Consider the following 12164-nt stretch of genomic DNA (forward strand, 5'->3'; position numbering starts at 1 on the left):
ACTGCTATCCAGCATGCATCTAGTGTATTAAGTTCATGGAGAAACGGAGTAATGCAATAAGAATGATGGCATGATGTAGACAAGATCTATTTATGTAGAAATAGACCCCATCTTGTTATCCTTAATAGGAACGTGTCACATCCCTAGTTCTATTAATGCCTAGTGCTAGCATCTGGTGTTGCATCATGTTTAAATTTCAGTTAAACCTGAAATGGGGATTGCCTAAACCCTAGCATTAAAAGGAATTCACTAGGTTCAACAAAAAAATATTCTCAGTGAATCCAAATGGTTTTCAAAAATGTTCATCATTTTTGGTTCTGGCTAAAACCTCTGCCAAAAATGGGTTCATAAAATTTGGAGCCATTTTGGATTTTTGAGTTAAGACCTAACTATTTGCATTTGGGCACTTAAAATACTATAAATACTTTTAAATGCCCAAATACTTTTGAAAGTAATTTTAGGCTGTTGGGAGTAATTCCAAAGGTGCCTATGATTATTTTTAGAATTTTCTAAAATGGATTAGTATTTTTACTAATTCAAAACAAACAACAGAGCATTAAATAAATGAAAACAGAAAGGAAAGAAGCAGAAACTTACCTGGCCTCACTGTGCAGCCCACCTAGTCGGCCCAGCTGTGGCCCAGCACCGTAGAGAGCCCAGCCCACCACCCCACCGCGTCGTCTTCCTCCTGCCAGTAGGAGCAGCTCGCTGTCGCGCGCGCGCGCTCGCCGCTGGCCACCTCCTGCTTCCTCCCCGGACCTTCTAACGCCTCCACGCACGCCCCTGGCACCCCCCAGATCTCTCTCTCCCTCACCCGTGGCCTCTCCCCTCCCCTGGACCTCTTCCTCTCACCCACCTGAACGGGTCCGTCGCCGCTGACAAGCACCACCGCGGCCACTGCCTCCCCCTCGCTCCCTGGACATGCCCAGGAGCTCCGCCACTTTGTCCTCTACCTCCTCGATGAGCCACGAGGCCCCGGATGCGCTGCAACACCGCCACCGCCGCCACCCTCTTCGTTCGGCCATCGAGATCGCCGGCGACCTCTCGTCACCACTAGCCCCTGGCCGAGGTCGCCGAGGCCACCTCTGAACTCGCGGTGAGCTCCTCTATCGATCCCCCCTACTCCCATGCCCACTAGCTCATCGTAGCCCTCGTTTCTGTTGAGACCAAGACCTCACCGGCGCCGGACTTGTCGCCGTCGTCGTTTTGGTACGCCTCTGTCCAAACCGAGCGCGTCACTGCACTCAGTGCACCCCCAGGAGCACGTTTCACCCACCGGCTCCTCCTCCCATGCACCACAACGCCAAACCCGCAGGTGCCCGAACTCCAGCCGCCGCTCGACTTGACGCCGTCGTCGACTCCGGCCACCCCAGGCCCGGCTACTGCCACCAGGCGACGCGCTGCAACGCCAGCTACCCGTAGAGACCAACCGCGGCTCAAACCGCGGCCTGTACGCGAAACCCGAGCAACTCCGGCGAGTTGCCGCCACGGGTTTGGTCGCCGCCGGCTGAACTCCGGTGACTCCGACGTGGCACACTTAGTTAACGCTAATGACGCTGCTAATTTAACCCCACAGCCACTGACATATGGGCCCAAGCCCTAATTAACCCCGGGCTTCATTTTCTATTTAGTTTAGATTATCCCAGCGGGACCCACGCGTCAGAGTTGACCCCGCTGACGTGGCCGTTGACCAGGCCCACATGTCAGCCACACTAGCCAGCTCTGTGAGACTGACTAGTGGGTCGCAGCCGTCAGGTTTGACTCTGGGCGACCCTGTTGACCTGCTGACGTCATAATGACGTAGTGCTGACGCAGTAAAGGAATTTCTGGTTTTAAAATAATATAGGAAATTCCAGAAAACAATTTAAACTTCTAAAAATCATAGAAATTCAACCGTAACTCCAAATAAGATAAATTATATATGAAAAATTATCAGAAAAATTCAAGGAATCTGTTTATGGCATTTGCATGCATGTTTGAACAATCTAGGATTGCTGTACAGGGCAATTTGCATAAATGACATTTAAATAAGCACATATGGAGTTTGAATTTGAACCCTTGGTTCAAACCAACTTCATTTAATATGGTTGCTAGTTGCATTAGCTCAATCAACAACATATTGCCATGAGACTATCATGCATCATAATTGTTGCATTGCATTGATTGTGTTCCTCTTTGTTTGCCGGTATTTGTCCCCTCTCGATAGACGTGGTTCCGACGACGAGTTCGATGACACCGATGAAGAACTATACTATCTTCAGAAGTGCTAGGCAAGCAAAACCCCTTTGTTCATTCTGATACAATCCCACTCTATCGCTCCTGCTCTCTTTTACTGCATTAGGACAACAACGATTCAACAGTTACTTGCTGCGGTAGTTGAGCCCCTTATCCTCTGCATGACCTGTCATTGCCACAGTAAATAGATGAAACCCACTAGTATGAGTAGGAGTTGTTTGAGCCCTGATGTGCCTACTCATTCATGCTTATTTGTCATGCCTGCTATTGCATAGAGTTGTGTCAGGTCTGATTCATCGGGGATGAATCGGAGGTGTGTAAACATGTCCTACTGTTGAGAGCTAAGTGTGTGAACACGATTTGGTAAAGGTAGCGGTGAGAGGCCATGTAGGAGTACATGGTGGGTTGTCTCATTGAAGCCGTCCTTAGGATCTGAGTTCTGTGCTTGTGATCCATGAAACAGTTACTACCACGCATTGGGCCCGAAACCAATGGACCCTCTCGGCTTCTTGATCACCCTTTTCCTCTGTCCAGGAGTTGCAACTAGTTTCTGGTGTTTATAGGATATGTGTTGGCGGCCGTGTGTAGCGCTGACCCTAGGGGTGGGCTATGATGCGGTAGATACACCGTGGCACGGTGTACCGGGCGCCCGTTTGGTGTCCCGGGAACCCTGTTCACATCGTTCGGGGCCGTATGTGGAAACCTCGGCCGGACTCCCTGCGGATGGAACCTGGATAGGCGATAAACCTAGACTAGAGACTTGAGTGTTTAGGTAGGCCGTGGCCAACACCCTCGTTGGGCTTCCGCTTGAAGGTTGCTGAGTACATGTCATGTAAACGGCGGTAAGTGGTGAGAGCGTGTGTGAAGAAGTACACCCCTGCAGGGTTAACATCATCTATTTGAATAGCCGTTTCCGCGGTAATGGACTTCTGGGTTGCCTATAACAGTTCATAGACAAGTGAAAGTGGATACTCTAAAACTCGCAAGATAAGTGTGAGTGCTATGGATGGCCTTCTCGTAGGGAGACGGGAGGGAATCCATAGTGGTGTATTGAATGGTGAATATGTGGACTCGTGTGCGCCACCTCAAAAGAGTTGCTTGCAATCGTAGTTCAGGTTAACCACTGAGTCAAAGCTGGCTTGCTGCAGTTAAACTCCACCACCCCCCCTTGTTGATACCGATGCATATGTAGTTTAGTTCTGATGTAAGTCTTGCTGAGTACCTTTGTACTCACGTTTGTTTAGTTTATGTTTTGCAGAGAGACTTCACTCTCTCTAGTAGTTCCGCATGGACTTTGATGATTAGCTTGATACCTCAGCTACGATCTTGTGCCCTCGGCAGGATCTGGTAGATAGTCAGGCTTCTCAGCCTTCTTCATTTGTAGTTGTCTGTACTCAGACAAGTTAAGCTTCCGCATGTGCTTGTTGCTTGTATGCTCTGTATGTTGGGTCATAAGACCCATGTTTGTCATATCTCGCTCCTCGGAGCCTAATGAATAAATACTTTGAGTCGTAGAGTTATGTTGTGATGCCATGTTGTATTTACACATACCGAGCATATTGTGTGTATGATTGAAATGCTTGGTATGTGTGGGATCCGACAATCTAGTTGTTTATCCTTGGCAGCCTCTCTTATGGGGAAATGTAGTCTAGTGCTTCCTTGAGCCATAGTAGTCCGCTACAGCCCAGTTCACCGGAGTCCTGCTAGCCCAGCACTACTGCTCAGATCACTTGACTGGCCGGCATGTGTTTCACTTCGTTCCTGTGTCTGTCCCTTCGGGGAAATGTCACGCGGTGACATCCGGAGTCCTGCCTAGCCTGCTACAGCCCGGGTTCCCGGAGTCCTGTTAGCCCAGTGCTACAGCCCGGAATCACTCGCTGATGACCGACATGCTCGATGTGATTCATGTATGCCTGTCTCCATAGGTCTGTGCCGCTTTGGGTTCACGACTAGCCATGTCGGCCCGGGTTCTCTGTCATATGGATGCTAGCGACACTATCATATACGTGAGCCAAAAGGCGCAAACGGTCTCGGGCCATGGTAAGGCGACACCTGTGGGTTACCGTGCGTGAGGCCGCAAAGTGATATGAGGTGTTACCGGCTAGATCGATGTGACTTGGAATCGGGGTCCTGACAGCTTTGGTATCAGAGCCTGACTGCCTGTAGGATTACCAAGCCAAACTGGTCGAAGTCGAGTCTAGAAATGCTTTAGTTATGTAAGGGAATTGATTGTGGAAGGGAACGTAAGGCTCTTTTTACTCCTTTACCCTATGGCCTTCTAATCTGAGTCATCCTCTTCTCTTCTACAGGGATTAAGAACTAGGATTCTCATCTTTCTATTAGGATGACGTGTTACTAATCCATAGACTTATAGAATTGATAGTTTCAAGCCTCAGTTCCGTTCCTACTACTTCCGTATGTTGTCAGTTGATCTCGGAACCTTGATATTGTTGTTGAGTGGCTATGCCACCATTTTTGCAGGTTGTCTCAAATCTTTTGAGCAATTACAGCCGTTATGCTGTCCGAGTCATCCCAGGTTTCTAAATAGTCTGATGCATTTGCAAACCCTTTCCCCTGTTCCTGATGTCCATTTGGGCCAGATTACTCACACTACCTGTCAATTGAGGTACTCTATTGCCTCGACATATATGTTGGAGCTATTATTATGACCCTAGGTGTTTAGGGAGTCACCTAGTAATCTAGCCATGTTTTATGTTCCCGGTGTGATGATTTTGGCCACCATTCTCAAAAGCATCCCGTGATGCCATGTAGTGGTAGGTATTCTATTCATGGGTTCTTGAACCCAAGATTCACCCTACTTACCTCATGTTGATAGTGTTGCTAGTTCCTTTAGGATATTAGTAACCTTTGTGATAGTCCTCGAGGTCTGTGGTATTTCCTTCTTCCAAATACTATGAACCACCTATGGCAGAAGTTTGTTGTATCAAAAGATCACAACCAGAGTGCTCTTAATGAGTTCTCCATTCTGCATTGTAAATCTGCTAGTCCTACCTATCTGCATGGGTTGTCCAGAAGAAATGTTGAGCTTTGCTCGACATACTAATCTATGCATCCACAACTCAGAAAATTATATGTTCCTTGAGTTGTTCCTCTTCAGTTGTATTCTGACCATCTTCTATCAGTTGATAGCCAAGAGTATGTGTGCATTTGTGTTCATCGATGCCTATTATTCTTGTGGTCCGTCAAGCCATTCTATTCCGGAATGACTAGGAGAAACAAACTCCAGTACCTCATCCATCTCTGGGATTGGGTCAAAGCAGTTGTATTCCGCAGATCAGAATGCCAATCCAGCTTCTGTTCTGTTCTACCTTGGAGTGTTACCATCTTTATGTCAGGAGTGTCATGAGAATTGCACCACCTCTTATGAATTCTTGACGCAGTAATATTTCTTGCCATCATTGTTCATTCCTCGGTTCCGTGTTATTGTAACCGGAGTGCCGACAAGTGTACTGTGATGTGCGAAATCAATACTCCTAGCAACTCCATTGCTTGGTAGTTAATGGACAATACTCTCATTCTTAGCGTGCTAGTTATTGAATCATCACCCTAAGGTTTATCGTGCTACCTAGTCCTTATTTCTGGTGCACACTTCGATCAATGAGTTAGGATCATGTCAATCCCTCACTCTCTTGATCACATCGTCTTGCCCTGAAAAGCAAGATTGTTATCGAGCTTAGTAACATATCGGTGGTTCGCGACTTTCCGATTATCTTCTCAGAAGTGTTACCAGGTTGTCGCCTGACCGTTATGTTGAGCTCGTGATCAAGCTGGTTTCTTGTAAACCACCCCTTCTCCAAGAATCTGTGTTGGATACCCCTGAGCTAGTTGGTTAAGCTGAACAGCAACTTGGAGAGTTGGAAGATAAAAGGCTTTGCCGAATTTGGTTCTTCCTGAAGGGATATCTTTGTGTTGTGTATGTGTTGAAGAAAGATGATATCTTCACCAATTGGTCCTCGTGATCAGTTGTTGGATCTATTGTCTTGTCAAAACTTTGACTTGAGTATGGGCTATCGTCAAGCCAAATCAGAACCAACGATGTTCGTAATGTTGTCTTACTTGTGGTTGATTCCTCGAGCATACACCATTACATCCTTTGTTCTGACCAATGCTACCACCGTGTTTACATGATGGTGGAAGCCCAGTGATATGGAAATTTCGATGAGTTGCTGTTGAGCCCATCAGCAGCATGCTGTCTCCCCCATGATTCATGTTGAACATCTAAGTTAGTATTGGAAACTTTGTAAGCAATGCTTTCGTGTTCCGTTCATGAAGTATATGTTTGGTGAAAGAAGTGACTTTCTCTAAGTTCACGTGCACTAGGTGTAAGTTGCCGCCATGAATTTGAGAAAGGTTTGTTTTGTTTCCCTTGGAATCATCCCAAATCAGTCATGCATATGTGCGAAGTATTCTATGGTTTGGTAGATTAATTACCTCCACTCGATATGTGTTCCTAGCACACCAAGCCACTGATTGGTTTGTTCAAGGAGAAGAAGTTTCTTCTTAGGAGCTAGACTTACGCAAGAACTTCGATATCCTCGTTGATGGCTCCCCCTGAACTCGGTAGTGTGTTATTATAAGACTACTATGTGGTCATCCTTGTCTGGGACAGCGTGTTCACAGGTTTGTAGCAAAACCGGCTCATGTTTTGGAGCTTACTACCGTAGTCCATTTCCTGAGAATCTCGCAATGACATCTCGTCGATTTGTGTTGCAAACTTTCGTTTTATTTCTAGACTCGATGAGTCTGGAATATCCTAACACCAACCAGATCTGAATCTCGGGCGGATATGATGGTTGGAACATACTCCAAGAACTATATTGTTGGTCCCTCTGTAACCGGTAATGTGGATGTCGTGGCCAACACACCTAACCAGAAGGCCTATTATTGTAGTATCCAGGTTGAAGAAGTGAGTCACCTCCCCATAAGGATCTCGCAGGATCTGCCTCCGTAGTTATTCCTTATGGATTCTTGAGCTTCCGAAGTGCGACCTTTTACTTGATGTTCTAGATATCAAACCATATCTATGAATGGATTACGCTAGCACATCAAGGAGAACATTAGAGGCGGAGTGCTAACTGTCTCTTGGTCGATCATCCAGATTCTGATCCCTTGGCCTCGCTAAGGTGAAATCTGAGAAAGTGTTATCTTTCTTTGCATCTGCATCTTCCACCATTATTCATCATGGTAGCATGTTGTGTTGCCAGGATCCTTGACACGGATATTGGCAGAACCTTGATGAATACGGAAATGCTCAAGTTCTTGAGAGCACGCGCAAGCACCAGGTTTGACCGTTGGCGCTAACTGGGATTTGCTTCCAGTTTCCTCCGTTATGTTATAACCTTTTCAAACAGTGGACTCACTCTCGACTGTTGAGTTCTTCCCCAGTTACTAGAATCATTCCCAACATTTGCATTTTGTTCCCAGCTTGCACCTCAGTAGTTGTTGTTCATGATCATCTTCAAAAGTGGACTTACCATGGGTCTCATCCATTTCCGATGATAAGCAAAAATCATCCATTGCGTTGTCTTCAACAAGGTAGTCCTCATCATCCATCCTAGTCGGAGTATGCCATTCTTTCGAACCCCTTCCAACGATCGTTGTGATTGCCTTAGGCTGGTATAAAGAGTTTCAATGATCTCTGAATCAAAAGTAATTCTTTTTGCCACTTAAGGGAATATATCTGCGAGTCACTTTCCTTAAGATGTCTCGTTATGGTATCATGGCAATTATCTCCTCGCTACTTTGAAACCATGCATCATCCTACTTAAGCATGGAATTGTTGCCTACCAAATTTGAACCTTTATCATCCGCTTCTTTCCATCACCCCTGATGTGTGTTTCGTGTCTCAGCTCAAGAGATGTTTTATATCTCACTCCATGAGTTGATCTTGAGTGCTCGATCTCCGAGGAGATCGATTTCTATAGAATTTCTTTCAGCCGTCATCATGCTGGATGAAGATCCCGAAAGCAAAGACGTCAAGATCAAGATGACGCAATTAATCAACATCCTCGGGAAGGGCAGTTGGATCGAGAAGACTGTGATAGTTTTGTGACCCCCCCTTCCTTCTTACCTCATGTCTTCAATCTCGGGCCAAGATTCTTGTTTAGTGGGGGCGAGTTGTCACATCCCTAGTTCTATTAATGCCTAGTGCTAGCATCTGGTGTTGCATCATGTTTAAATTTCAGTTAAACCTGAAATGGGGATTGCCTAAACCCTAGCATTAAAAGGAATTCACTAGGTTCAACAAAAAAAATATTCTCAGTGAATCCAAATGGTTTTCAAAAATGTTCATCATTTTTGGTTCTGGCTAAAACCTCTGCCAAAAATGGGTTCATAAAATTTGGAGCCATTTTGGATTTTTGAGTTAAGACATAACTATTTGCATTTGGGCACTTAAAATATTATAAATACTTTTAAATGCCCAAATACTTTTGAAAGTATTTTTAGGCTGTTGGGAGTAATTCCAAAGGTGCCTATGATTATTTTCAGAATTTTCTAAAATGGATTAGTATTTTTACTAATTCAAAACAAACAACAGAGCATTAAATAAATGAAAACAGAAAGGAAAGAAGCAGAAACTTACCTGGCATCACTGTGCAGCCCACCTAGTCGGCCCAGCTGTGGCCCAGCACCGTAGCGAGCCCAGCCCACCACCCCACCGCATCGTCTTCCTCCTGCCAGTAGGAGCAGCTCGCTGTCGCGCGCGCGCTCGCCCCTGGCCACCTCCTGCTTCCTCCCCGGACCTTCTAACGCCGCCACGCACGCCCCTGGCACCCCCCCAGATCTCTCTCTCCCTCACCCGTGGCCTCTCCCCTCCCCTGGACCTCTTCCTCTCACCCACCTGAACGGGTCCGTCACCGCTGACAAGCACCACCACGGCCACTGCCTCCCCCTCGCTCCCTGGACATGCCCAGGAGCTCCGCCACTTTGTCCTCTACCTCCTCGATGAGCCACGAGGCCCCGGATGCGCTGCAACACCGCCACCGCCGCCGCCCTCTTCGTTCGGCCACCGAGATCGCCGGCGACCTCTCGTCACCACCAGCCCCTCTCCGAGCTCGCCGAGGCCACCTCTGAACTCGCGGTGAGCTCCTCTATTGATCCCCCTACTCCCATGCCCACTAGCTCATCGTAGCCCTCGTTTCCGTCGAGACCGAGACCTCACCGGCGCCGGACTTGTCGCCGTCGTCGTTTTGGTACGCCTTCGTCCAAACCGAGCGCGTCACTGCACTCAGTGCACCCCCAGGATCACGTTTCACCCACCGGCTCCTCCTCCCATGCACCACAACCCCAAACCCGCAGGTGCCCGAACTCCGGCCGCCGCTCGACTTGACGCCGTCGTCGACTCCAGCCACCCCAGACCCGGCTACTGCCACCAGGCGACGTGCTGCAATGCCAGCTACCCGTAGAGACCAACCGCGGCTCAAACTGCGGCCTGTACGTGAAACCCGAGCAACTTCGGCGAGTTGCCGCCACGGGTTTGGTCGCCGCCGGCTGAACTGCGGTGACTCCGACGTGGCACACTTAGTTAACGCTAATGACGCCGCTAATTTAACCCCACAGCCGCTGAGATATGGGCCCATGCCCTAATTAACCCCGGGCTTCATTGTCTGTTTAGTTTAGATTAACCCAGCGGGACCCACGCGTCAGAGTTGACCCCGCTAACGTGGCCGTTGACCAGGCCCACATGTCAGCCACACTAGCCAGCTCTGTGAGACTGACTAGTGGGTCCCAGCCGTCAGGTTTGACTCTAGGCGACCCTGTTGACCTGCTGACATCATAATGACGTAGTGCTGACGCAGTAAAGGAATTTCTGGTTTTAAAATAATACATGAAATTCCAGAAAACAATTTAAACTTCTAAAAATCATAGAAATTCAACCGTAACTCCAAATAAGATAAATTATATATGAAAAATTATCAAAAAAATTCAAGGAATCTGTTTATGGCATTTGCATGCATGTTTGAACAACCTAGGGTTGCTGTACAGGGCAATTTGCATAAATGACATTTAAATAAGCACGTATGGAGTTTGAATTTGAACCCTTGGTTCAAACCAACTTCATTTAATATGGTTGCTAGTTGCATTAGCTCAATCAACAGCATATTGCCATGACACTATCATGCATCATAATTGTTGCATTGCATTGATTGTGTTCCTCTTTGTTTGCCGGTATTTGTCCCCTCTCGATAGACGTGGTTCCGACGACGAGTTCGATGACACCGATGAAGAACTATACTATCTTCAGAAGTGCCAGGCAAGCAAAACCCCTTTGTTCATTCTGATACAATCCCACTCTCTCGCTCCTGCTCTCTTTTACTGCATTAGGACAACAACGATTCAACAGTTACTTGCTGCGATAGTTGAGCCCCTTATCCTCTGCATGACCTGTCATTGCCACAGTAAATAGATGAAACCCACTAGTATGAGTAGGAGTTGTTTGAGCCCTAATGTGCCTACTCATTCATGCTTATTTATCATGCCTGCTATTGCATAGAGTTGTGTCAGGTCTGATTCATCGGGGATGAATCGGAGGTGTGTAAACATGTCCTACTGTTGAGAGCTAAGTGTGTGAACACGATTTGGTAAAGGTAGCGGTGAGAGGCCATGTAGGAGTACATGGTGGGTTGTCTCATTGAAGCCGTCCTTAGGATCTGAGTTCTGTGCTTGTGATCCATGAAACAGTTACTACCACGCATTGGGCCCGAAACCAATGGACCCTCTCGGCTTCTTGATCACCCTTTTCCTCTGTCCAGGAGTTGCAACTAGTTTCTGGTGTTTATAGGATATGTGTTGGCGGCCGTGTGTAGCGCTGGACCCTAGGGGTGGGCTATGATGCGGTAGATACACCGTGGCACGTGTACCGGGCGCCCGTTTGGTGTCTCGGGAACCCTGTTCACATCGTTCGGGGCCGTATGTGGAAACCTCGGCCGGACTCCCTGCGGATGGAACCTGGATAGGCGATAAACCTGGACTAGAGACTTGAGTGTTTAGGTAGGCCGTGGCCGACACCCTCGTGGGCTTCCGCTTGAAGGTTGCTGAGTACATGTCATGTAAACGGCGGTAAGTGGTGAGAGCGTGTGTGAAGAAGTACACCCCTGCAGGGTTAACATCATCTATTTGAATAGCCGTTTCCGCGGTAATGGACTTCTGGGTTGCCTATAACAGTTCATAGACAAGTGAAAGTGGATACTCTAAAACTCGCAAGATAAGTGTGAGTGCTATGGATGGCCTTCTCGTAGGGAGACGGGAGGGAATCCATAGTGGTGTATTGAATGGTGAATATGTGGACTCGTGTGTGCGCCACCTCAAAAGAGTTGCTTGCAATCGTAGTTCAGGTTAACCACTGAGTCAAAGCTGGCTTGCTGCAGTTAAACTCCACCACCCCCCCCTTGTTGATACCGATGCATATGTAGTTTAGTTCTGATGTAAGTCTTGCTGAGTACCTTTGTACTCACGTTTGTTTTTATGTTTTGCAGAGAGACTTCACTCTCTCTAGTAGTTCCGCTGGGACTTTGATGATTAGCTTGATTACCTCAGCTACGATCTTGTGCCCTCGGCAGGATCTGGTAGATAGTCAGGCTTCTCAGCCTTCTTCATTTGTAGTTGTCTGTACTCAGACAAGTTAAGCTTCCGCATGTGCTTGTTGCTTGTATGCTCTGTATGTTGGGTCATAAGACCCATGTTTGTCATATCTCGCTCCTCGGAGCCTAATGAATAAATACTTTGAGTCATAGAGTTATGTTGTGATGCCATGTTGTATTTACACATATCGAGCATATTGTGTGTATGATTGAAATGCTTGGTATGTGTGGGATCCGACAATCTAGTTGTTTATCCTTGGCAGCCTCTCTTATGGGGAAATGTAGTCTAGTGCTTCCTTGAGCCATAGTAGTCCGCTACAGCCCAGT

Source organism: Triticum urartu, chromosome 7 (genome assembly GCF_003073215.2).
Source record: "Triticum urartu cultivar G1812 chromosome 7, Tu2.1, whole genome shotgun sequence".
Taxonomy (NCBI): Eukaryota; Viridiplantae; Streptophyta; class Magnoliopsida; order Poales; family Poaceae; genus Triticum; species Triticum urartu.